Genomic DNA, 26,617 nt, shown 5'->3' with positions numbered 1-26,617 from the left:
ACGGAGAAAAACTGTGTCTCTTTCTTGGCAAGTAAGTCAGGAGAATCTATTACCAGCCTATATATTTTCAAGCACAAATAAATAAATCAATAAACAGGATATTTGTTTATGTTATTTCAAAAATTCCTCGGCTTGGAAAATTTGGGCATCTATCCGTGGGCTCTGGATCAGGTCTTATGAGCACTGGTATATACACACAGACACACAAACTATAAAACCTCCTTGTTAAAAATTCTACCCAGCATGCCCTTGCAACACACAAGTATTTTTGGAGGCTGCAGGTGAGGAGAAAGATTGTTTGTTTTGTTCTTTTTTACCAGCTGGAAAACTTTCACTGTCTAAAACCAAAAATCTTTCTGATTTCTTGCGTGATATGTGAAAGCTTTGTGTCATGTATGAAACAAAAGTGGTTTTCACACTATCAGTGTGCTCCAGGTTCTGCATTCAATATCCTCAGTAGACTCACTGACAGTAACGTAGGCATCCTGGTAATATAATGTACATTTGCATCCACCAAAGCAGGTTCATTTTCTCACTACTCATGGATTGTGCCTGCATGTACTAGCTGTTCAGCTTGTTGAATCTTTTCCTGAATAATGAGGAGGGAGCTGAATCTTTCTTAGACCAAATTTCGGTTCTTATCTTCTGTCTCTCCTGCCACCTTGTTTTTAGGCCTTGTTTCCATCCGTTCTCCTACTTACTATTAAATGAATATCATAAAGAGGTGATAAACTGGTATGCATCCCACTTGTTCATTTTTTTGAAAACCAAGTATCATAAGAGTGCTCCTGAAGCAACTAAAAATTGCTTAGTAGCATTTCTTTCAATAGAATTCTTAGTGCTCGGCTGCAAAAGGCTGCCTCCTTGTATCTCTCAGAACAGATCATTCCACCTTTGTAAACAATATACAATGTATCCCTTACCCATATAACTTTAGACATAAACACAAGATAGATAGTTACTCTCATTAGGACTACTGGCCACTGTTCATGGTCTATTCAATCATTTGGTCCCACTTTGTTTTATTAAAATATGTGTGTGGTGCAGTGGGGCTTGAAAGCTCATTTTATATCCCAATCCAATTTTCTTACAATTGATCTTGTAGTAATGTTTTTGTCTGCATAATGATACTCCCCATCTGTGACAGCTCACTTTTTGCACATTTTGTACGGATTTCCCCTTCCTTTCCCCTATGTCACAAAGTCTGCTGTTGGAGCTTCTTCGTTTTTATCACACTGAATTTTATGTTGCCATCAGCACTGTTTCTGCACCCCCTCCCCCAACTTTTGTTATAATGGACCAAATTCATCCAGGGTTTAATTGTAATGGGCTGTAATGCTCCTCAAAGGCATTCTTTGGAATGAATCCAAAACCAGCCAGGATTTTGCAGTGCTACTGACCTAAGCAAAGTAGCAGTTTATAACTTGCCTTTTGTTTCACCTCTTTATTGTTAATTATTGTGCATTATTCATAATGATTAGCATTGCTCTATTGGAAATCAAATTTCATTTCCAAGTGCCTGTCTAATAGACTGTTTAATTATTTTTTTTACTTTAGATTTGTATTGATAATTTAAACCCATCATAAATGTACCTGCAGACTCTGGATTTTTGACATTCTGGATTTTATCTAGACATCTGGAATCTTTACCTAATCAAAACAATGGATGTTAATACAAACACGACCTGGATGGAAAATGGCTTGCTTTTCAAAACTGGCATTGATGTTAATAAATCTTCTTATTAATTAGTTTTAAAAGGGATATTTTTCCAAATGTCTTAACTAGATACCTGAGATATACACAGTCATAATATATTTATATGATATTCTTACAAACCTTAAACCTGACCAATTGTTTCCTTTCCTGAGTCTTTCGTGTGCATAGACTACTGAATACTGTAATGTATCAGAGAGCCCCTCTTGTCTGAGAAATTCTTTGTGGTATAATTAGCAAACTTTTGATGTCTTATTTAAACAAGGACATATTTTTGTGGGTGGGGGTACGAGCTGCTGTGATTGCCAGGCACGACCGACAATCACGTTTTTCTGTGGGGCACAACAGAGCATGGGAGGAGAAATCACCCACATTTCCCTTCTCTCCTACTCACTCCACCAAACAACCATAACAGGAGCTGCAAATACAGCTGCATGACATTTAGTCTCTCTCTGGGTTTTCCCTGCCACGCCAAATAAACTTGATTAGGCTAGAATTATCCCTAATCTGGGAAATACATTTTGACTCGTATTATCCACACTTCATTTTAAAAAGCCTGTGAATTGAGTGTCAGGATTTAATGTGTGCCCTGAGCAGTTACCAAATCGTTTCTGGTTACAAGAATGTCTGAGACTGGGAAATTAATGAAGCCTCTTGTCTTATATTTGTTTTAATTGTAGGTCTGGATGGTTCCATAAGAGAACACATAAATCTGTATAGAATAAAATTGGCACTATAGTCTATGGCATGAGGTAGACCCTAGTACTTCATGTAAAATCAGCCAACATTTTGTATGAAACCACAGGACTCTTCTCTGCATTTTGATTTCCACTTTTAAAATTCAAATTAAATAAGAGAGTTGTTCCAAATAGGATGTGCTCTGAAATGATCATTCCATTAATGAATAATAAATAATACCTTGTTTCTCTTGGAACCGTTTTTATCCCTGCTGGGGGTGGGTTTGTTTTAATCGATGATGTCTCGTCTCCCCCCCCCCCCCCACACACGATCAACCATGCCCTGTGTCTATAAATCTGGTTATTTGGTTGGTTTTGCTTTGAGGGGAAAACATGATCAGATTAGTACACAGAGACCCCCCTGACATGATGCTCTGAAAAAAGAAGAAGAAGAAGAAATCACACACTAAAATAGCAGCCCACGTAGATTGGCCATATATGGAGTACCAGAGACTTCACAGGGATACCCTCTTCGGACCACCCCTTTGGCGAAAACAAATCACTACTGCATTCTCTCTCTGCCCTCCCCCTCCCAAAAAATGATTAAAGCAAAGCTTCGCTCAGCAACCCCCCCTCCCCCGCCGCTCACACACGTACACATAATCACACCCTCCCCCCCAGAAGACCAGCGGCTGCATGCTGCACATGGATGATCACAGCCCATCACATGGCTGCTGAGCTAATTCTGGGGCCAGTTGTCTCTGGCGTCTCTTGTTACTAACTGGAGGGGAAATGCAATGGATTGCAGTGCAATAGCAAGCATCTGACGACTCAGGCTCTCACAGACTACTCTCAGCCCCCCCCCCCCCAACCCCCACCCCGCCCCGCTTCCTCTCCTCCCCCCACCCCCTGATAGATGTCTATTAAAAGCTGCTGACGTGGGAAGGGACGGCCATCTTTGATGAGGGCACAGCTCCCGATCCATTGAAGAAGGAGGCTTGGGGAGGTCAGGAGCGACTGTCCTTCCCTCCCAGCCGCCGCCGGGCTGCCTACACCGGACTCTGCGGAAGCCAAGGTAGGGGAGTGCGCCTGGACAGAGCCCTTTGTCTCCTGCCTGGAGCCCCGGGCACGGGGGCAGGGCAGAGCTGCTGCAGGCTGGGAGGAGAGCGGTAACCTCCACACCAGGTTATTTCTGCCCGCCGGAGGGGGCGGGGAGCGATGTATAAAGCCCCGTTTTCCTGGGATTGATTGTGGCACCCAAGGGGCTATGGAGCTGGCTTTTCTGCACCGGGGGGACAGGAGAACAAATAGCCGTTGCATTAACCCCCCCCCCCAACCCCTTGGGGAATAAGGAGGAGGTTGCGCCTCTGTTTCCCTGGGGTCAGCAGCCTCCATCCCCGGTCGGCCGCCCTGTGCACAGGGCAGCAGCGTGGGGGTCCGCACCGGGGACAGCGGCGCTCGCCCGCAGCCGCAGAGCCGGGTTCAGCACCTCGGAGAGCGACAGGGGCCGGTCTGTGCAGCTCAGCACCCGGGACAGCGGCGCTGGCTGGGGCGGGAGGGGGCACCGGTGAGGCGCTGGGGGGCAGCGCTGGCGGGGTGCAAAGGGAGCAGCGTCCCTGTGACATACGCTGCAAAGTGCTGGGGGGGGGGCCCTCACCCGCCCGTCCACACCCACCTCTACAGCTGCAGGCTTGGTGGGGGGGGGGATGTGCCCGTCCGGATCTTATTTATACCTTCCTCTGCCGCCAGCAGCCCCGCAACTGATCCGTTTGCCCAAATCAACTGCTCGCCAGTTTCCCTTCCTCCACCCCCTTCGCCACCCCACGCCCCCTTTCCCGCCCCCCTTCTGAATCCAGCAGCACCTGCCTTCCTCCCCACACAGCAGCAGGCATGCCGAGCCGTGCCCGGGGGGGCCCATCACACATGGGTGTGCGCGCCCACGCGTGTGACTCCGGGCTGTTCGCCTGTCCTTGGTGCGCTCCTGCACTGAACGGCGTGAATGGCTAAGCCGGGGTTCGAACCCGGGACCCGGCAGTAGTTGTGGTTTGCGGATGTCCCCGGTTCCCCCGTGTCCTGCGGCTCTAACACACGGGGAGGCGGGACACTGAGGTAACAGCTCGGGAGGGGCTCGTCCGTGAGCCACCCGCGGTGCCCTCCCCGCGGGGCTGGGGGCTGTGCACCTGCCAGTGGGGATCTGACCGAGACACCCCGGCCTGTTCGCCCCCTTTCCGGGAGAGCCGCTCGCTGCAGGTTCACTGCGGGGGGGCTCCTCAGCCCCATGCCCGCACGGGAGCCTTTGGGCTGCTGCAGAGCCAGAGTCCCTCCCACACCGGAGCGCTGGGGCAGATCCATTGTCTTGTTCGAGGCGCGAGGGCGCCCATTGAAATATGCATTTCACCCCCCCCGAAGGAGGGGAAGGGGGGAGTCCAAGCTGCACCCTGTGGCCCGGTGCCTGGGCACTGCAGAGCTCGGCTAGCAAAGCGTGCCAGCTTATGTAACCTATTTGCTGGCCTGCCCGGGCATGGGCTGGGGTGGCCGCAGCCCAAACCCGGCCATTCCCCCCCGGGGGGGGGGCGGGGGCAGAGCCCCAGGCCCGTTGCAAGGGACGTGGGTAACTTTGCAAGGGCTGGGGGGGGCTAAGCAAGGGGGCTTGTCCGCGGGTGCGCGACGCCGGTTAAACTTCCTCGGGCTGCTGTCCGGCTGCTCGTCCCGCCCGCTCTCTGGCCGAGCTGCGTCAAAGGGCAGCTCCCGGCGCGCGGCTGCGCCCCACGTCTCCGGGCCGCTTCCCGGGGCAGCGCGCGGCTGGGTCGGCTCCCGGCGCGTGGGAGGGACGCGGGCGGGGGGGGCTCTGCAGTGGCAGGGGGCGGGGACGGTCACGTTTTTAAGGGCACGCTCGGGGAGCGTCTCTCTCTCTCCCCCTACCCCCCGGGCTGCTGGGTACTGCACGTCACGTTGCCTGGATTCCTGCAGGGGTGGATGCAATCTCCTGGGGGGGGGGGGGGGAGTCAGAGACTGGCTGAGGGGGGGGGAGGCCACCGGGAGAAAGCCACCATCCCAGGCAGAGGTGCTGGAACTAGGGGGGCTGCCGCACCCTCCGGCTTGAAGTGGTTTCCATCATATGCAGGGTTTGCAGTTTGGTTCAATGGCTCTCAGCACCGCCCGCCCCCCCCAAATTATTCCGGCGCCCTTGATCCCAGGTTCATCACGCTCGCCAGCCTCTTTACAGTCAGTAGCGGCTGTCAGGCAGGCTCAGGGCCAGATTAACCCTTTGTGGGCCCGGCCCCAAACATATCTGTGGGTCCCCATGGGGGCAATGGAACATGGCGTGGGTGGGGGTCGGTCCCCGGAGCGAGGGGCCAGCCAGGGGCATGGCATGGCAGGGGCGGCCCTGCTTCCCCCAGCCCAGTGCAAGGGCACTATTTACAAACCGGCAGTTGCCAGACGCACAATGGCCCGCCTGGCCCTGTGCTGCCAGCCTGCCCCTTCCCCCCGGGGGTGAGCCCATGCTGCACCACACAGCCGCCCGCCCAACACTGGACCCCATTCCTCCCTATGGCCAGAGCCCCCACAGACTCGCTATGCCCAGCATCCTGGCTGAGCTCCCGCAGAACCCACTTGCCTGGAGGGGCCCAGCCAAGCCCCCCACACTGTCCCCCCAAATTGGCTGAGACGGGCCAGGCTTCTGCACCACTCCCAAGTGCCTCAGCTCCAGGGAGACAGGTGGGCCCCCCGCAGATGGTGGGAAGCAGAGATTGCCTGGAGCTGGAGGTGCACTGGGGTCCTGTCAGGAGGCAGAGAGACGCTGGCGGGTGGGGTCAGGGGGTGAAGAGGAGCCCTTGGCCAGCGGGCAGGCCAAGAGGACCAAGTGGAGGGGGACCCAGTGGGCTGGCGGGATCTTGGGCTGCAGTGGAAGCAGAACAGGCCGAGGCCCCTTCTGAGCATGGGCCCGGCTCTATGGCGTCACGGGTGCCATTGTAAACCCGGCACTGGGCAGGCTACGCTGGCGATGTGGGAGATCAAAGAGCGCTGCTAGGAGGCAAGGAGAGCCCCCTCCCCTTCTTACCCTGGGCTTGCTCCAGCCTTTGGACAAATGCAGGATCTGGCAGGAAACTGCCCACGTCCTGGTTGGGTTCTGTCAGCTGCCTGCACTGGGTGGGTGGCACTGGCATTAACAGGACCATCGGCTTTGCTCTCCCCTCTAGGCTGGACATGCTCCAGCCTGGTTTTATGCAGAGCAGGCAGGGCTTGGAAACGTACCTACCAAAGGGTGAGGGAAGAGTGCTGCTTTGCCAGTGCCTTGCAGGGAAGGTAATTTTCCAGGGCTTAATTTGTGCCAGCAGGGCTGAGCCCTGGCACGTCTGGGCTTGGCAGTTCAGAGCCCCCCCTCCCAGCACCTCTGGGTGGCAGTTCATAGCCCCTGCATCTCTGCATCATAGCCACCTCCATTATGAAAGTAAAAACAATTGCTTGAGCCCCTGAACCCAATTGCTTGAGCCTGGGGACCTCTTTCGTTACAAATTAAGCACTGTAATTTTTCCCTGCTGGCCGGTGCCAGAGGTAGAAAATGTGGCTCAAACTTCAGTGCTGACATGGGGGCAGTTTCGTCCTTCACTGGCACTGTGACTGGCTGGGAGCTGTGGTTGGCAGGGTAGAATGACACGATGGAAGCCCCTTCCTGGCAAGGGCTGGGAGTCCAGAACGTCTGTTCAGGGGCCATCGGATATGTGTGACTGCTAGGGAGCGGAGGACGAGACCGCAGTATGCTTAGCGGGGAACACACCGATCAACGGAGAGAAACGGAGTAAAAATGAGCAAAAGAAGGAGAACAGGAAAGGCAAAAGGAGTTAGGAGAGAGAGGAGAAGGGGAAGGGAGAAACGAAAGTGTTGCCTCTCTGAAGAAGGTCAGGAATCCAGTACAAGGCTGGGTTATTCTTGAAGTCCACAAACTGGTTCTAACACCCTTCCGCAGTGTCCCACTAGCTGCTTTTCCTGTCTTTTTGTGCCCAAATCATATTTCAAAATACTTTGCCAGGTGCTAGAAAAAAATGGCTGGAAAATCTTTCAGTAGTACTGCGTGTCTTTAAAGAAACCCCAGACTCCTAAGATCAAGTGCATTAACTGAGAAGGAAGAAGATGCTGCAGTAGAAGTGTGCGGGGCTGGGGAGTGGGCAATCTCTCCCTCTGCCTGCCTGGTCCCAAATACTTGGCAACCTCTTTTTGTGACATTAGGGGAAGGAATTTCTTCAGAACACAAAATACTAGTATCAATGCGGATCTAAATCAAATGGGAGGGGTGGTTTGTGGGGTCGGTAAAATATGAGAGTTACGATGCAGACAGATGGTCTTATTATTTAATCAGAGACAAGAGAGCATCATTTCTGGAGTTTCAAGGGACTCTTGCAGTCCACCTTTAAAAGACACAGCTGCCAAAATAGAGTTCCACAATGTCCCATCCCATTGCCAAGAGATGCGGGCTGTGAAAATTAGAATGAAGCTTTTTTTTTCTTTTGGTACCTCTGCATAGTGCAGACAGAGGTCAGCCAGGAGGACATTCCCTGCATGTTCAATGACTAAGATGACTCGGGAGAATCAGTTTGTAAAGGGACGACAGACACACATCCAAAAAAAAAAAAAAGGAATAGATGGCCAGATGTTTCAAAGGTGCTGAACTCTGTTTGCAGCTCCCATCAAACTCCATGAGAACTGTAGGGGCCTAGCACTTTGAAGAAATCAGATCAATATTATTTAACTTACTGTGTCAACTGGAGCAGATATAAGGGTGGGCTTTTCAAAAGTGCTTAGTATTAGCCTAAGGCGGTTGCCACTGGGAGTTTTACCATTAATTTCAGTGGGGGCAGAGCTAGTCCGATGCTGAGTCCTATCGAAAATATCACCCTGAGGACTTTCTCTTTAATGAGAAAAAGAACTGATTTATTTTTTCAGAGGGGCTTCCCTACAAATGAGAGTTAACATGCAGCTGTAGGTTTAAGCCGTAAGGACTTGATCCAAAGCCTTTCGAAGTCAATAGAAAGTCTCGCACTGACTTAAATGAGTTTTGGATCCAGCCCGGAACACGGTATTGTTAAGGCAAATTAAGCCTGGTCTACATGCAGCTTTTGTGCTGCTTTAACTATATCTAAATTTAGGGGAATCAGCTATATCAATATAAGCACCTTTATACTAGTAAAACTGCATCCACACTAAGGGGTTGTACCTCTTGAACTGGTTCTTCACCAATATAGGTCTAAAGTGATACAAAAACTGTGCGTAGACCAGCCTGTAGAAAATAAAATCTCTCTCTATAAAAAAAGAGAAAAATTTTAATAGACTATTTTATTTTTACTGATAAGGTGCAGCCAGTGCATAGTAACTAGAACTATGGCTCCTTTTTAATTAAAACATCTTTTAGGGTCTGATCCTGCGCCATGGAGGTCAATGGGAAGTTTGCCATTAATTTCAGTGGGAGCAGGGTCAATTCTTATAGAACCAAGTTAGGACTGGAAATTTTTTTTACAATTTGTTAATCATTTCTTTTCCAGTTGAGCCCAGGAACATAAGACATTTCAGAGAAAGAAGATGCTATGCAGCTAATTAGTTTAGCCCACACCTCTTATTTAGCAGTTGTACCCCTCTAAATATTTTCAGTTGAATTTCTGCCTTACTCCTCTGTAATATTATATAAAATAGTTGCTCCTTGATCATTTAATCCCTGATTTAGCAAAACACTTGAGCACATTATTAACTTCAAGCACGTCTTTAAATCCTGTGAACTAAGAGTATGCTAAAATTAAGCATGTGCTTAAGTGCTTTGCCGTGTCGGGGCCTTATTTCTGTTATTTGTAACCGATTCCCTTTGGGCCTGATGCTGCAGTATTTGCCTGGGCACAATACTCATTCAGATCAGTGAATTGTTGGCCACAGAGGAGTACAGGGCTAGACACTTTATTCACTAGAGAGATCACCAATATTCTTTTAGTGTCTATCTCTACTTTATCTTAAAAACCTTTTTAAAGGAACACCTTACCAGCAGTGTAACACACGTAATAATAGCAATATTACTGTCATAGAGCATCTTTCATCTTAAAGATTTATGAGCTGCTCTAAAGATAGCGGACTAGATACCTCCCACTCAGTCACTCCAGATTCTCATTGGTGTAACTCCACAGTTGTCAGCAGAGTGACTCTGGATCTATACTAAGAATAGAAATGTATGTACAAGACTCATTGCTTCACCCACTGCTGAAATGCACACCCCGCTGGGGACACTAGGGCTAGCATGCCTACTCTTAAGCAGTCAGGTGTCATCTTCCATGGCCAGAAATTGTCGAAAGCATAGCTTAGCAAAGCACTCATCCATCTGTAGCCACCTTCCTTTCATCCCTAACTGATATCACCCCAAAGCGCCCCCAAGTTTCATAACCTTCTGTTTCTTACTTATTGGCCTTGCAGTTGACGCTGCTGCATTGCACTGCAGCAAGAGCTTTCCTAAAGTGCACATCCATTATATTCATAGCTTTATCCCACCAACTTGTTCCTTTATCCCAAAGTACTTACTCATGTTCTTCTTTTTGTGAAATCTATACTTAATCGGACCACAACTTTCCATACCTTGCCCTGTCCTGTCTCATTGTTTCTAGCATTTTCCTCCATAGCTGAGTCAAATTTATAGGACTGGAAGTTACTGGCCCTCTCCTGATCTTGGATGATGGTAGCCATTCTCCATAGCTAAGATGGCAGGACCCCTTGCATTATCAGTGCTATTTTTGTCTCCTTTCTTATCCTAAAGCATTTTTAAATGTCCGTTTTAAAGTTTTTTCTTTGTCTTTGCCACTTTCCTTTAGCATTTTGGAATGGAACTCTATTTTGGCCTGAAGAATGTAATGATGTTAATTTCTAATCACCTTTTCAGTCATGAGCATGGCTGTCTGCAACAATAATCAAATAGGGATCGATGGACGTTATAATGAAATGTCAAATATGAGTTCAAATGTCAAGGGAGCTTTAAGTCGATGGTCTAAAGAGAGAAGAGATTTTGCAGTGTACTAGGGGCCTGATCCAAAGCATTTTGCAATAATTGGAAAGACTCCCATTGACTTCAGTGGACTTTGGATGAGGTCCTAAATGATAAGGCCATCAAGATTTTGACTTATTAATGATGAGAGCAGGGGATGGACAGGTATCAAAAAGATACCATTCCCAAGTGCAGCATTTACTGATTGAATACATTATCCCAACGGAAACTGTGCACACTATTCATCTTTACAACAGGGCTTTGTTGCACATTTTAGCAATTTAAATTTTAAAAGGGCCAAAAGAATGATCTGTGTATGCGTCATCTGAAATGTATTGTTATGCTGTAGTCCTAAAAAGAATAACATTTATTAAAGCTTTCTAGCTTTTCTTCATTGGTAACGATAGATATGGTATCTCATTTTATGCAAGAAAGGAGGTTGGATTCTAATCCAAAAAAAAGAGAGGCACAAAGTAATTAATCATGGATGTTTCACTGTTCCTTTGGAAGCTGAATTCTCATTTGGCATTGACCAAACTGGCTATTCTGGCCACGTACTTGGGAAGCACTTAGGTTTTCAGTTATTCTTTTATTATTGTTTCAAGCTATGGTTCGTTATTGGGCCAGATCCTCCGCTAGGGTAGTTTAACAGAGCTCAAAGTGATCTGCAGTCTGGCCACAACATTATTTTTCAGTCAACAGCTGCTGTTGAGTTTTAAATGAATTAGCAGTTTAGTCATAGGCTTGGAGGCCCAGACTTTTCAAGGTATTTCCTTGGGAGTCGAGCACCTATATACTTTTAAAAATCTGGTCCTAAAATCCTACTCTTTTTGCATTAACATTTTCATGAAGTTGAAGTTTCAAATATTATTCTTTAACAGAAAGATTTGAAAAAGTTTATATTTCTTATAAATAGTGATGATGATTGATTGATGATGATAGTAGGAAGAAGATGACGATAAAGAAATATACACACCTATACTGATTAATAAGATTATAATTCAGTTTTGGGGTCTGCTGCAGTCTTGTGGTATATGATATCAGCAGAACCTTTTAATGAGGTTAACAGCGATGAGCCAGATTCGGTTCTCAGTTACTGATGTGAATCCATCTGAGTTTCAGCTGATGCCGCTGGATTTGCCCAAATGTTCAGAAAGTCAGAATCAGAGACAAGAATCTGGCTCTAGTACTCTATAAATACATGCATACACAAGTAAATCTGTTCCTCTAAAAAGGGTAATGCATTTTGATTCCTTATGGTGTCTTTCCCTGTCAGTTTATTAGTCCGGTCTAATGTTCAGTTTTGCCTTTTTTTCTTTATCAAGGATATTTGACAAATATCTTCTAAACTGGAATCCATATCGCTGCCACATTACCAGATCTTTTAAAAAAATACATTTAACCCTTTAACTCCCACCATTTCTCATTCTACCAGCAGCGTGACTCAGCTCTCGGTGGGCTAAAGTAGAAAAAATGAATCATTGAATACATTTCTAACAGGAAGCAAGGGAACTGATACCTTATATGTATATTTTTATAATTATAGTTTTCCTTGTGTTTTTAATATGGCAAAATTATGGTGCCCTAAATATACTGGTAGAGGCAATATTATAATTATCATAGTTCTGTGTAATTGCTAATAACAAAATTGTGTTTTCTAGCCCGTGATTACAGAAGGACGTTTCACATATGTGATTTTTTACATTAATGCATGATTTGCCATTTCTTGCTCAAAAACCTACCAATTAACAGGGAGGTGCATATTACAGCTAAAAACACTACAAAAGCACTTCATATATTTTAACAAGTATGCTACAGAGCATTTGCTAGGGCATATTTGTAATTCTGTGCTGATTGCTTTAATCTAATACCATAATAGCCTGATTCTGCAAAGTGCTGAGTGCTTCGTGAGGGATGGTGTACACCTTCAGTTCTCACAGAGTCTGACCCAAAGCCCACAGAAGTCAACAGAAACACCCCTATGGGCTTCAGTGGGCTTTGGATCAGGCTCCTAGATGTCAGAGTGGGATGTGTTCTAAAGGCTCTCAGTACTACCATTCTTTATAATGTTTGTGGATCTGAAATACTTTTAAATTAGAAGAAATTCTGGGGAATGTTTCTATGGGTTCTGATATGAGTGTTCCCAAACATGCCATTTTATTTGTTCTCATACAAATAAATCAATCATTTGTAGAATAGGTGAATTGCTTGTTTTAACTCCCTCCCTCCCCCCCACAAGGAAATCACAGTTCATACTGCCAATTTATCGTTCTGCTTATAATATGTGTTTGCTTGACCTACAGTAGAAATCTATTTGAACAGAACTGAACTGTCAAAAACTGAATGACTATTCATAGATAGATGTTTTAAAACAAAAAAAATTGAACGTTATGGATTTCTACTGTAAATTAAAAAATACATGCCTTTTTATCTGCTATATGCCATGTGTATCCCAACAGACTCAAGGGTTAAGATACATCATATGCAAATGTTGCTCATATACTTAACCTCTTTTAAAGGAAAGCTGCTGCAAACTGTTTCCTGAAAAATGTTTTAGTTGCATCTGCAGGCTTAATTTGTATTCTGCTTTGCCTTGTTTTTTGTCAGTATTAATATTTTAGGTCCAGTCCTGCTTTCATTCCTATCGGTAAGAATTTTGCCTATTACTTCAAAGGCAAATAGGATAAGATCCTTTCTTCAGAAAGCAGGGCATTGAACTTGATCAGCTGGTGAGAGTGCTTCAGAAATATACCCGACATCTGTCAAAGCTCAGAGTTTGGTTCTTGGACTATCCAGTATATTACAAATCATATGAACAGTGATATTTTGTTCTTAATTTATTAGACACAAACATCTCTGCAATAGTGTGTTCTTGAAGGAAATGCAGGCAACAAAATTGCTATTAAAATAAATTTGGGCCCACGTGTACCAACTATTTTGTTATAGGAACCCTAGTCTAGTGATTAAGGCATAAGACTGGCACTCAGGAAATCTAAATTCAGATCTGGGTCTGCCAGAGGCTAGTTGCATGTGACCTCGGACAAATTACTTTGACTCTCTGAGCCTCATTTCCCGCATCTGTAAATATGAGAATAATGACCTACATTTTCAAAAAGTGATTTTGTTTTGGGTGCCTCCCTTTTTGGCACCCTACTTGAGACATTTTAAAGGGAACTGATTTTCAGAAAGTGCAGCTTACATGTCCTCTGAAAATCTGGCCCCTTTAAATTGTCTCAAGTTGGGCATCCAAAAGTTGAGACACCCAGAATATTTAGCCACTTTTGAAAATGTTGAAAGGTGCAATAGCAAGACAAAGTATTTTTATTAAACACTGCTAGGAATGTATTATATTTATGGTAGCACAAGGAAAAATTAATGGGGGAAGGGAAAAATAGGATGAACCATGTATGGGTCTGATTCTGATCTCACTCTGGTATATATCAGGAGTAATGCCACTGATGTAAACGGAGTTACAAGGGTTTTAAACCCATGTGTGTAAGAACAGAATCAGGACCTATGGATCCAGCCCTGACTAACTGACGGAGTGCAAATTCCAAATTGAGAACACTGCAGTTGAATATACAACTTGGAATTTTCTTTCTGTGAGCATTTGAGCTTAACATTTACTTTCTGCAAGTATTCATACACGTGACACGCCAATGTTTGAAGGCTCTCAGAAAGCAAACCTCAAAGGTGTGTGAACACAAATCAAAATCCACTATTGAATTGCAGCAAATATCCACCAGAAAAAGTTCCCACTATTTGCTCGCCTGTATGAAAATGATTGAAATATACACGTGGTCCCTGCACAGCCTTTTCAGGGATTTCTTTTAAATCTTTACCTTTAAGAAGTTGGTCCGATGAAAGACAGCACCTCACCCACCTTGTCTCTTTAGCATTAAGAAACATTTTCTTCGGTTCTGCCACCCACTTCTGCCCTGGCTGAAAAACATTTCTGTCTCCTATCATAAGAGGGTATATTAAAAACAGACTGGATGGCTCTCAGATGTGGTAGCTTTTGTTGGGGAGTGCTGTCAATTTAGTACATTTTTGAGACGAGTACATCAGGGAAAAGTCAGTGGGGAAAAAAACCCTTAAGGCTTTGAGAATGTGCTGAGTATAATTTAAAATGCTATGTAGACAACTTCTTTAATGTAACACAGTAGGGACAGCTCAGTGCATCTTTAAAGTTATTTTCTTTATTAGCAGGGGATTTTGCAGTCACCAGATCTTCTAGTTGTTTGTTTCTCCATGATTGACTGTTCTTAATACTATGAGGTGGTTGTTCTGGGAGCAGGTAGCTAACTTGCACAGGTCATGCGTCTGTTCTGAAAATCATTTGCTGAATGTGATAACGCTACACAAAGCTATTTAACAGGTTAATGACTAAAAAGGCAAAAGGGCTGCATGGACAGTGAAGTGGATGTTCATTACTGTAGTACCTGAATGGCCAGATTAGCCCCCAGGGCATTTAATGCTAGTATATTAAACAGCCTGGCAGATGGCAGTGTGTTATAGAACAGGCTAGTGGCACTTCAGGTTCTCAGAGGGCATCAGCTCTGTGCCCCTTTTGTTTCTTGAAAACGTAAGGCAAAAAGCTATCCTCTTTTGCACAGTGCTTTACTCCTGTTGATGTCAGTGAGGGAGCCACACACATAAGAAGAGAAGGACTCGTGGATCCAAGGGGAGAAATGTAAATAATAATACACAGCATTTTTATATGATCAAAGCACTGTCCAGATGTTAACCAACTAATCCTTCCAGTGGCCCTGTGAGGTACAGTTACTAGGATTGCTCCTATTTTACAGATAGGAAAACTGAGACAAGAGGTGCAGTGACTTTCCAAGGCTGTAGGGTGTTTAAGTGGCAGAACCTGTAGTACAATTCAGGAGTGCCTGAATCTCAACCCCGTACTCTTTTCTCCAGACCACGTCGCTGGGATAGTAGTAAGCACTGATGGTGTGGTAGCACCCAACAGTTCCAAATAGGATCAGGGGCCCCATTGTGTTTGGTGCTGTTCATAGAAAAGACAATCCCTGCCCTGAGGGCCTTGCAGTGTAAAGGCACAAGCAGATGAAGGGTAGCAAATGGGGACACACTGTACAACCAGATGAGTCTGGTGACAAATTGGCTCAGCTTTGTTAGTTCTATGAATTGCAGTCATTCTTTGGGTTGGGTTGGGCTTGGATTGATTGGGTATGACCCCTGCCTTCCTGTTTTACCCATAGATTTAAAAGTCCATAAAAATGTCATCATGGTTGACAGTTAATTGTGTTACATTGTACATGCCATGATATTATTTGTAATTTTAATAAACTTGTTACCTACGTTAGAGGATCTTGCATCTTGGACATAGGCTGTGGGAGGTGGAAACGGTGTTTGGTAGTCTAGATTTTTTTTGTTAATTACTTCTGGAGGAGGAAATTAAGCTGGTTTTTTGATGCTGCTCCTTTTCAGATGGTTAGAAAAAGTATTCTCCTGATCTTTTCCAAAATACACTCCTTATGCCAAGTCACACCTTCCACCTCAACTGGTAGATGGTGGACTTGCATGTCGTACTTGAGAGCCAGCTACTGGACTTTCCTTCTCTCTTGGCTAGATGTTTGATGTACTGGCTCTCTCCTCTAATGTACTGAACCTCAGCAATTCATTCCGCTTCTGTCTTGATTACTCTATTACTCTCTGACATCCTCTCTGCTCATTTCTCACATACAGAAGATCCTTTTGTCATGGTTCCTTTGTTCCATGGATTAGGCACTGACCTCTCTGGTTGCCCCAGGATTCATTCTTCCATGTTACCTTCCATTTCTTCTTCAGATCCACTCCTATGCTTTATTTAACCCCACTGCTCTTCTCTGCACCATCCATTACCTTGATCATTACATTCTTCCTTACCAAGTTGATTCTGGAGTCCTGTTATTCTTTGGTGTTTCTCAAAATGTCCTCCTGAGGCTTTTCTTGTATTGCCCCGTTCTCCTACAAAAAAAAAATGTAGCTTTCAGAAGCTCTCTCTTTAACTGAGAGAAACAGCTAGAAGAGACATCTCATTGCACAGCACCATGGGACTGAGAGAAAGAACATGGGAAGAATGTTACTGCTATAATGATTAAAGGCAAGATTTTCAAAGCACTCAGTATTGGTCTAACTCTGCTTCCATTGCAATCAAATTCCCATTGGTTTTAACAGGAGCAGAGTTAGGCCAGCGCTTCTTAGCCCTGATCTACACTGGGGGTGGGTGTTGACCTAAGATACGCAACTTCAGCTACACGAATAGCGTAGCTGAAGTTGGCGTATCTTAGGTCGACTTACCTGGCTGGGAGGATGGTGGCGAGTCGACCACTGCCGCTCCCCCGTCGACTCCGCTTCCGCCTCTCGTGAGCTGGAGTTCCAGAGTGGATGGGGAGCATGCTCAGGAATCGATTTATCACATCTAGATGAAATGAGATAAATCGATCCCCAATAGATCGATCACTACCCGCCGATCCAGCAGGTAGTGAAGACCTGCCCTTAGCGTATGCACAGTGTGGCACATGACCAGGATTCATCACTGAATTTGGTCTGCTGGTTGGATCATTAGTTTCCCCATCCCAGGCCGGGTACTGATGGTGAGTTTGATGTCAATGCTGATCCATGCCACCCACGTGAGTTCTGAGAAATTCTGAAAATCCCACCTCAAAGTCTTATTGTTCATCTCCCAATCATCTAGCAAGGAGTCCAGATTGTAAACAGCAAGAGACAAGGACAAAGAAATCTTCTTGTGCTGACTGTATCTTTACATGCTAATTGCTCCCGCTACATACAATGCATGCGCGATGACAATTACTAGTTGTATGTTATGAATATAGTTTCTAAATGGCTAGTGTTTTGTTGGTTGCTAGCAACCTGGCTTCTGTATTTAAATTACTCTTGGACCTGTGGTTAAATAAGGAGTAGTGTTTGGGTTACAAACTTCCTAGGTTACTGTGGTTAAATTTTGTATATTGTTTTGCTTGGTAGGTTTTTTTTAATTATTATTCATTTTGGCCTTTTTCCCTTCTAGACTAATTTATCCTGAGTAAAAAATTTTAGCCAAATTTTTAGCCAACACCAAACCCACCTCTTAATTGGTTTGTCCATTGCTTTGCATGCAGAATTAGACATGCATCCCATTTGGATATACAGAACCTGGATCTGGACATGCAGAATGAGCAGCTGGAAGCCCACCTATCTAGTTTGCTTTTGCATGTGACTATGTACAGACCCAAATCTGTGCATGCCTATTTTGGCAGATGCAATCAGCTGGATCCACAAATTTGGAGGCTGGGGCTATCCTGCTGTTTGGTGCATGCATGTTCCATTTGTAACAAAAATATTCCAGGGAAATTTTTCAAAACCTCCTTTTTTTGGACACAAGTATGTAATCTGTCTGCCACTCAGAACTCCCATGGACTTCACTGGGAGTTCCATAAGGAGGATGCTTGCAGGAATCGGTACTTAATGTCTGATAAGATACATATATAAGCTGTTCATTTTTATAGGTAACCCCTGCTTGTTTGGAGAGGCACTCTGTCACCCCCCAGAAATTGATTAGCCTGCTACAGCCTTGGCTAAGAAAATGCATCATTTAGCTCCAGAGGTCCCAGGTTTGATCCCCATTACCAATGTCACTGTGTGGGTTGGCATTACAAGAGGTTTGAAACTGGATTATTTTCTCCTGGGAAAGGCACGAGTACATTCTTGCCGTATCTTTAAGGTAGAATGCACATTTATGGAGCTCCGATGCTGGACCATCTGCCTCCAGTGACGCTGTCTGTTTATCCATTTTTCAAATGATCAGTCTTGAGAGTGCCATGCCAGTATCTGAACCACAAGTTTGACAGTCTGTCCATAATGAATGTAGCCATCTCTCCCTGCGAATTCCTCTCCCTCTACATGGACGTGTCTGGTGCTACCTGTTCGGGATCAAAGTCTATTAAATAGTGTCACTTTTGTCCCTGATGCAATACATAAGTCTGCATTTTTCAGTGATTCTTTTTAGAAGGTTTGGAGATGACTTTGATCCGTTCACTGAGGAACACACCAATGTTGTCACTGTTGCCAGAGAACATTTTTACTGATAACATGAAGTGCTTTCTCTTGTCTGAGTCAGAGATGTACAATGTTTTGGCTGTGCAATAGTTCTTTCCTTCCAAATTCAGCTGTTGCATTTCTTGGTCACTGTGTCCTATTCCAGTGAAAGCAGATGGTTGTGACTCTTGTTCAGAGCAACCATCACATTCCCTTTGCTTGGTTTTTTTTTTCCCTTCCATCCACTGCCCATACAATCCTCTCCATATTTCCTGGTTTTGGTACATTTCCTGAGTATCTTGTTCAGGAAGATTCCAGGGCACTAGTTTACCATAATCCAGCCTGTTCACTGAAGTTGCAACACTATACCCTTCAATTAATATTATTCTAATAGGGCCCAGGATAATTTGCTTTAGCAAACTGATATTGTTCCAAAAAATTAGGTGCTATGTATACTTCGTAAAAATAATCTTTAGTACTTGAATTTCTGGCAGTGGAGCCTCTAAAAGGTGTTAATCTATTAGGGTGTACAGGGCTCTCTCCCATTGGGTCTGATTTTAGCTTCAATTCTGATTTAATCAGAGTCCTCTGCTTTAGCTCAGCAACATAATCTGGGGTCACCATCACTCAGCCATATTCCTAAAAATATCTACTCTCTCTTCAAAGGGGTGTGGTTCAACTCCCACTGATGTCAATAGAAGGATACCTGTTGATTTCAGTGGGTGTTTTTTTGGGCATTTAGCTTTGCAAAGCATTTTTGTGGCCTGGTAGGATGAATCTGACATCCCTTGAGACTGGCTTCCTAAACTGGCGAGTGCACTGACCAACAGGGAGTCCTAACTGGGCAGATGCTTGTAAACTCTCACTGCTTCCAGAATTTCTCTTCCTTAGCCCTAAACCTTAGAGAGCCTACAAGGCAGAGTCCCAAGGCCTTTCTGCTAAACATGATCTCCACAGGGCTATGCATCTGTCAACACAAAGATTCCCCACTGCTCTGTTAGAGATGGTAATATAGCACTCAGGCCTGTATATTTGCCTGAAATAGAATTTTGGGGTTTGTTTATCCGTTTGACTTTTAATATTCTTATATCCTTACTAACAAATGTGAACAAAGACACTGTGTGTTGCTTCTACCCAACCAGATGGGTTTGTTAGTATAATGAGAAGACTCTGAGAGGTGTCTTGGAAGCACTATGCCTCTTGAGGCTACTTGTGGGATGGTGCAGAGTATAGATCACCCCTCGCTCAGGGCTATGCCTAAAGGCATAAACTACAGCATAGCTGGCAGATTTAAACAAAATACAGCTACACGACTGCAGGACATCAAGTTTCTCCATCTGTGAACTAGCCCCTTGTGCCATTAGTTTTTGGCACAGCTAGAACCAACTTAGATATACATGAATGTCTGCAGGAAGCCAATGTTTGCAGAGTACAGCCGTTGTATAATAGAAACAGCGTAGCTGTTTCTTTAAGAGAGACAGACACTGGTGAGTGAAGTGGTAAATATTGACATCTACTCCCTGGAAATGCACATTTCCTATGCAGCTCTCAGTCAGGAAATCAAAGCAAGTCACCATTTGTCATTGTCACAAGGGAAAGACTGGACTTTTTCTTTAACTGAACAAGCAAATGAGATGGTATCTATTTGGGAAAAGAATTATATTTCAAAGGAAAGGAGTACTTGTGGCACCTTAGAGACAAAACAATTTATCTGAGCATAAGCTTAAGTGAGCTGTAGCTCACGAAAGCTTATGCTCAAATAAATTGGTTAGTCTCTAAGGTGCCACAAGTCCTCCTTTTCTTGTTGCGAATACAGACGAACACGGCTGCTACTCTGAAACCTGTCGTTATTTCAGAGGATGCATACATAGATATCTGTACAGAATCCTGGATGTGTTTTGAGAAAAGGCTGTGAATTAAAGTGTTGCTTCAGTGGAAACCATGATACAAAATGAAGGAGAATAAAAAGTGCATAGAATAGAGGTGATCCCATAAAGCTGCGCTGGTAAGCAGTTACTCACAGTGTCGTTCCATTAGAGAAGATGATAGCTATTTGGAAGATTATGTTTAGTAGAGACCTTGTGACTCTGACTTCCAGGCTGTTAAAGACTATTTGTGTGACTAACTGTGCAACACTGCTACTTCTCCCTCTCCCCCCTACCCCGTAACCCAAGCCACAAACCTCCCTGGAACACCCAAACCACAAACCAGCGCCCCTACCTAGTGCCACAGTCCCATGTGGCTGAAATAAGCAAGGCAGCAATCCGAAAGTGAAAGGAAAAATCAAACCCCAAGTAGGCTTTTAAACTCTTTATTAGCAGTGTGCTCATGCACAGAGAAGAGGATTGCACAACTGAGAGCCAATCACGCTCTCCAGCGGGAAATTAAAAATATAATTTTTAAAAAAGCGAAAGGCCTCCCTCCCACCCCCCGGGAAACACCCCAAAACAATCAACAGGCAAACATAGGCACAATAGAGCAATTACACAAAGAAAGAAGCCAAAATCCGCTTACTGTGAACGGGCTTGGCAACATTCCGAGTCGGAAGGGATTGACAATCTTCCAATGCAGGTTCCTTTGCAGCCTTTAAGTTCCAGTCAGCTGTGATAAGGAAGATAGGCCTGGGATGCTGGCAGTTTGTTTCAAACCTGTTAGTAAGTTGTCTTGCTAAGAATTAATTTCACAGCAACACTGAGAATCAAGAGCAATTGATTAGCAGTAATTCGAGCTGGCTGAAAAAAGGTGACTATTTCATGACAAATTAAAAAAAAATTCACTCTTTTTTTTCATGAAATTGTTCATTTTTCAATGCAAAATGCAAACTGATTGTTTCCTTTTTTTCCAGAAAAAATTCCAAACATTTCATTTTGGCAGGAAAAACAATATTTTCTCTCTCCTTTTTTACTTGTTTGCCTTGTTTTCAGTGGAAAAAATAAATAAAAGTGAGAGAAAGTGGGGAGTGGGAGAACTCTTGTCATTTATTTTCCACTAGAAAAGGGGAAACAAGAAAAAATACCAGTTTTTTTCATTTTGTATTTTTATCAAAATGAAGGCATTTTGAAGAAACAAATAGTTTGGCAAACATTTTGATTTTTGTCAAGGCAGTATTTTCAATCATTTCGATGAGTTTTAAAATTTCCACCTGCTCTAATAGTAACTAAATGGCTCACCATGATCATTATGGGTCAGATTATGATGACTTTATTCACATTGAGTAGTATCTCCATTGAGTAGTTAATGAGTGGTGTTACTTGTGGAGTTAAATGCCACCTAATATGAGTAAGGGTATTAGAATCTGGCTTTATAGTAACAACCAGGATTGAAGTACTCTATGTTACTTTTAATAAAATGGATGGTATTTGTCTAATAGGTTTATTCCTATCTATAAGAGATAATGGATGTTCTTTTTTCCCTCCGAGAACATCATATCCCTTGTCTTAGTCCCAAATACCAATGCACATGTGCTAAGAGCACTTGCATTTTGCTCAGCCAGTGGGCTTTGGCAGTTGGAAGACTAGGAACAAATTGTACCCATTTTCCATCAGCCAGAGGTATATTTCCAAGTCTGCTCTCACAGCCAGGTGACCTCCTCCATGTCTTAGTGAGATATACTGCTGGACTGGCACGCCGTCAGAACGTACACACACAATTTTTTAAAAAGCAGTAGATATTTTTTCATTATGACTCCGTATTTAGGGCCAGCTCCTCAGGTGGCGTAATTCAGTGTAGTTACATTGCAGCCAAAGGAGCTACACCAATTTATACCATCTGAGGATCTGACCCATTTAGTTTACAAAAAAACGGATAGAAGAAAAGGAAAAACGTACAGGTGGTGATCGAGTAGTTTTAGCTCAAGATGCAAGAACAAAAGACAGTCTGTTGAGTTGCTCCTCCTTTATAAAGAAAGCTCAGTATGTACCTGGGATGTGTACGGTAAAAAGGAGTAATTACAAGTGTATTGAGAATAATTCTACACATATACTCACACTCACAAGCAAAGGGCCAGATCCTCAGTACCAGCACACATCCGTGCAAAACCACTGAAGTCAAGGGAGCTATCCTGGTGAACACCAGCTGAGGATCTGGCCCCAAAAATGCATAAATACGTACATACATTGACCTGAAGGAGGCAGAAAAAAAAGTTTGATTACACACTTCAGGTGCAACCCCGACTCTGTTGGAGTCAATGGGGGGTTGCCATTGACTTCAGTGCAGCCAGGATTCCTGCCTTCATGTCTGCGTGAGAAGCTGCTCAGGATATCATTCTGAAATGGCTGAATATGAATGAATCACTCCTGATTAATCAGCTGTTAAGAAGAAGTATTAAGCAGGGGGTGAGTTAGCCAATTTGCTTATCAGCAACTCAGTAACCACATGACCATCTGAAGAGAGATACTTAAGGCATGACTCAGTTGTCGAAGTGGGAGAATAATTAGGAGTGAAACGTTTATGTGGTGAATTTTCCCCTCTATTCTGGTTCATGAATTGCCTGCCACCAGATCATGATTTTCTCAGACTTACTTGTTAGTCAAAGTTATTTGCTGAGTAATTTCTGCAAATATTTTTTGGTCCTCAGATTGTCCATTGCACATATTCAAAATTCGAGCTGTGTTGCCTACTTTTAATGGTATATGAAAGTTCACATGACATGTTTCGGTTCCCTGATTGGATGACAGTAACTCTTAGAATCAGGTTGCTGGTGCAAAAGCTCCTTGTTACTGGCCTTGTTACTGGCCTTCCCCTTTTAGGGGCCAGAGGCCTGGGGCTGCCCCAGCACTGTTCAATCAACTCCACTGGTGACACAATTAACTGTGTCCCTGCCTGACGAGGGGGGAGTAAGGAGGTCAGGTGTTAGTATGGTGAGCGTCTGGGCCTCCTAATAAAAAAGATTTACGAGAACACAGAAGGAAGTTGAGGAGGAACCCCGGGGAGGTGCCTGGATTCCTGTGGAAGACCCTGGAGCAGAATGCGAAAGTGGGGCTGAGACAGTCAGGGCTCTATCCCAGAGCCCAGAAGGGGCTGGGAGCTGAGCCCAGAGAGTGGGCTGAAGAGGAGTCCAAGGGAGTGAAAGACCCTTTATTTGTGTGAACTTTTGGTTAGACTTCTGTTATCTGGAAGGGGGTTAGAACTAGATGTGACTTAGCTGGAAGGCTAACTCATGGACAGAAATAGGCCATCAGAGCCAAAGAAGCAATCAGCAGGGGGTGTTAGCGGCAACCCCCCTGCAATGCCATGCACTAAAGTCAGGGGGCATTAAGGCCATGAGTGGAACCGTTTACAGTTACAAATTCCAAATTTGCTGTCCAGGAATATTCTCCAATGGCCACTTAAAATTTGCTGTTTCTACAAACCTACCTGCCAGCAAACTTATGCACTAGAACCTTCACTGGAAGCAAAAAACACAAGGGATGTGAATCGAGCATTATTTAGAGTCATCAGATGATGCCATTAAAAATAATATTGCAATTGCAGGAAGGTATCTTGGTCATATTCTCCCAAATGAGGATGCCAAGCCCTATTCTGCAAAAATAGCAATAGTCACTTGAGACACGGCCACCAGAGTAGCACCCTGAATAAGAAAAGATATTGAGGATGATGATTTACCTGTTAAGATTATACCACGTCTTGCAGGAGTTTTAGCATCACTAAGAGATCTCCAAAAGGAAGATCACAGCACAACGAGGCCTGGTCTGCACTTAAAATTTAGGTTGATTAGAATAATACCTGATTAAAATTTACTAATAGCTCAAAAACCACCTGGCTAACCAAGGGATGTTAACCATAAAAGATATTATTGAACAGACAGTTTTAGCCTCCTTCACATATCTTCATGATAAATACCAGCTGCCAACAGAGCAAGGTCCTTTTTACAATCAGCTTTGACTCAAAATTATGAAGGAGCTGGGGATTTGTTGGCAGGCCACAAATAACACCCCATGTGAAGTGCAACTTAAAAAGTATGCTAGCCAGAAACATTTTGTGGGTAACGTATGCAAGTGGCTGAACTCCTTGATTTATCCTATTGACTATCCCATAAAATACAAATGGGAGAAGAAGCTAACCATCTCCATTTCCTCTGACAGGTGGGACAATGTATGACACAATATATACAGGTTTCAGAAGGGTAGCCGTGTTAGTCTGTACCAATAAAAACAATGAGGAGTCCTTGTGGCACCTTAGAGGCTAACACATGTATTTAGAATCATAAAATATCAGGGTTGGAAGGGACCTCAAGAAATCATCTTGTCCAACCCCCTGCTCAAAGCAGAACCAATCCCCAATTTTTGCCCCAGATCCCTAAAGGGTCCCCTCAAGGATTGAACTCACAACCCTGGGTTTAGGAGGCCAATGCTCAAACCACTGAACTATCCCTTCCCACCCAAGGCATATGCTTTAGTGGGCTAGAACCCATTTCATCAGATGCATGGAGTGAATTAGGCCTGAATAAAGACTGGGAGTGGCTGAGACACTACAAAAAGTAATTTTCACTCTGTTGATACTCACACCTTCTTGTCAACTGTTGGGAATGGGCCACATCCACCCTTATTGAATTGGCCTCGTTAGCACTGATCCCCCCACTTGGTAAGGTAACTCCCATCTTTTCATGTGCTGTATATTTGTATCTGCTTGCTGTATGTTCCACTCCATGCATCTGATGAAGTGGGTTATAGCTGGGTGACCAGATGACAAAAACAAAATATTGGGACACATTGGGGGGCAGCCACAGGCTCACCCCCCATCAGGGCCGGCTCTAGGTTTTTTGCCGCTCCAAGCAAAAAAAAAAAAAAAAAAAGCCGGAGTGCCACGGAAGCAAAATATCGGGACAAATGGTGTCCCAACCGTACATCGGTCAGGACACAAGACGAATAACTAAATATCAGGACAGTCCTGATTTTATCGGGATGTCTGGTCACCCTAGTTATAGCCCTCGAAAGCTTATGCCCAAATAAATTTTGTTAGTCACTAAGGTGCCACAAGGACTCCTCGTTGTTTTTACAATATATACAGAACATCCTGTTCTCTGTTTTTGCATTTCTTTCAGAACAAAATTCTAAATAGATATTACTGGATTCCTGAGTGTTCGCATACAGCTGGACTCACCCCGCATAGAAAATGTTAGAGATATGACAGCCCTAATGTAACCTGTCTCATATAGTTTTTGAATGTCAAAGTATATGCACATTTGGGAAGGAAATATGTGGTGCTCCATCTAAGGAGACTGGAGTCAGGATTTCCCCCATGTTTGTGTTTTGGGGATTCTGAAAGATCTACCCTGCTTGAGTCATGCCAGGAAATGGATTGCTGCAGGACATATAGTGGCCGAAAGAGTCATTTTATGAAAATGGTAATCTGCTGTTCCCCCTGCCATTGTTTGATGGTCTAATTGCACGTGGAAAAACTGACATTAATCTGTAGAGGCACAAGATCCAGCTATGAAGACACTTGGTCTTTCATGAAAACATTACAAACTGAGTCCAGGTAGACTGGGCTTCTGATGCTTCTCCCTTCTTTTCTTTTGGTGGGCATTGGTAGGGAATTATTTTTCATAACGTGCAGGAGTATTTATATCTGAATATTTCATACTTGTGTTTTTGTTACAGCCGAACTCCTGTTGCATTTTCTTTGTCATTATATTTGAATCTGTCGCTATGGATATATTAAAACTTCTGAAAAATAAAATGTAAAATCTTTATGTCACCATAGCTATGTCATTCACAGGTGGGAAAAATCCACACCTCCACGTAATGGAAGAATGCTTCCTCGCTTGGTGTTTCCACAGCCACAGAACTACCCTTTCTGTCAGTGTAGGCTCCATCTACGCTCTAGAGTTATGTTGGCATAACTACGGTGCAGGCCCATTGCTATACAGGTTGAACCTCTCTAGTCTGGCACCCTTGGGACCTGACCAGTGCCGAACCAGAGTATTTGCTGAACCACGGGAGGTCAATATGTAGCAAGCAGGTCTCTTTTTATTTTTATCTCGCCGAGGTGAATAAATGGAACAACGCTTGCAACGCTGCCTAGCCAAGGCTTACTGGCTCTCTTCATAGCAAAGTGGTAGTGTTGATACACAATTTTACTGTATTGCCACAAGGAAATAAGTAGATAAAGCATAAAAAACATAAAATAGAATCACACTGGACCACGGATGTTGCCGGACCAGAGAGT

General features: G+C 44.2%; 1 protein-coding gene across 3 annotated transcripts in view; it reads left to right on the top strand.

Annotated features, from left to right (window-relative positions):
- The first annotated feature begins 3,070 nt into the window (after positions 1 to 3,070).
- The window catches only part of SNAP25 (synaptosome associated protein 25), a 92,458-nt gene continuing 68,911 nt past the window's right edge, over positions 3,071 to 26,617 (top strand). The window contains exon 1 of one of the 3 annotated variants that reach the window (XM_037896152.2): positions 3,071 to 3,466. The gene's annotated coding sequence lies outside the window, so the exon portion shown is untranslated. Of the gene's footprint in view, positions 3,467 to 4,319; positions 4,501 to 26,617 lie in introns of those variants that run through there. The other 2 variants (XM_037896154.2, XM_037896153.2) reach the window with 2 other exon arrangements.

Source organism: Chelonia mydas, chromosome 3, assembly GCF_015237465.2.
Source record: "Chelonia mydas isolate rCheMyd1 chromosome 3, rCheMyd1.pri.v2, whole genome shotgun sequence".
NCBI classification, from domain to species: Eukaryota; Metazoa; Chordata; order Testudines; family Cheloniidae; genus Chelonia; species Chelonia mydas.
This window is presented reverse-complemented; position numbering and strand designations above follow the sequence as displayed.